The sequence below is a fragment of the Aulonocara sp. 'chitande type north' Nkhata Bay genome, linkage group LG19, assembly GCF_057382095.1.
Source record: "Aulonocara sp. 'chitande type north' Nkhata Bay isolate Kocher_YH1m ecotype deep benthic linkage group LG19, A_spYH_male_GT1.1, whole genome shotgun sequence".
Classification (NCBI taxonomy): domain Eukaryota; kingdom Metazoa; phylum Chordata; class Actinopteri; order Cichliformes; family Cichlidae; genus Aulonocara; species Aulonocara sp. 'chitande type north' Nkhata Bay.
The window spans coordinates 12,244,571-12,245,485 of record NC_141362.1 but is presented as its reverse complement, the minus strand read 5'-3'; positions in this window follow the sequence as shown (position 1 = coordinate 12,245,485).

The following is a 915-nucleotide window of genomic DNA, read 5'->3' as shown; positions in this document are numbered from 1 at the left end:
GTATCACCCAATCAAATTAAAGTAGGCGGAGCTCCACTGTGCCCTTGACAGGGCGGCTGGTGTTGATGAATGACGCCTCTTCGCCAGAAGGGGGAGACATTTCAGCGCACACAGTGGCACCTGGTGGTTCATGTAGTCCTAATTTTACACCATTTCTTCTCTTAATAAGATCTGAAAGAGAATCTACAACCCTAAAAATCCAAATGTAGCTTTTAAAAGAGCAAAAGATGGGAGAGTCATTCTTAACTTGTTGAATCCTTTCCATTGATGGGCAGGCTATATGCTTCTATTAGAGCTCTGTAGGATATTTATTCATTGTCTGAGTATTTTGTGACACTGAGTGATGCCCAGCTGTTGTCTGGAATGAACCCTGTGGCCCTGCAGTCTCCCTCCTCTGTTCATGAGACACGCTGGCTCATAGGCATCTGAGCCTCATATGGAAATACCCTTCCCCTCCAGAAAGTCTGGCACATGACTGGCAGTCCTGACTCCTGCTGGGGCTGACCTTGAGAGAGAAAACCAGCGGCGGTGTCGGTGGGTGAGAGTCATGCTGCGTTTGCTGCTATGGAAACTACTTTAAACTGGATTGTGCCAGAAAATATCAATCACTTTTTTTTAATCGTTTGTGTGAGCTGGACTCAAACTTTATTGAATATTGTTACAGTCTGGGAGCAGGAGGGTGTGTGAGAGAGAATCACCTCCTCAATGCAGCTCTATAGTGTGTGATCAGGACACACAGGAAATGAAACATAAGTAATTAACATTTCTGAGCGGGTAACTCATCACCAGAATGGGAACACGAGAAGAAAAACAAAGGCAGAAATACTTAACAGCATGTAATTTCCCAGCCAATTTAGGCTTTAGACACAGGCTCACATCAATAAACACAAAAACCACAAGAGATGTACAGCAATA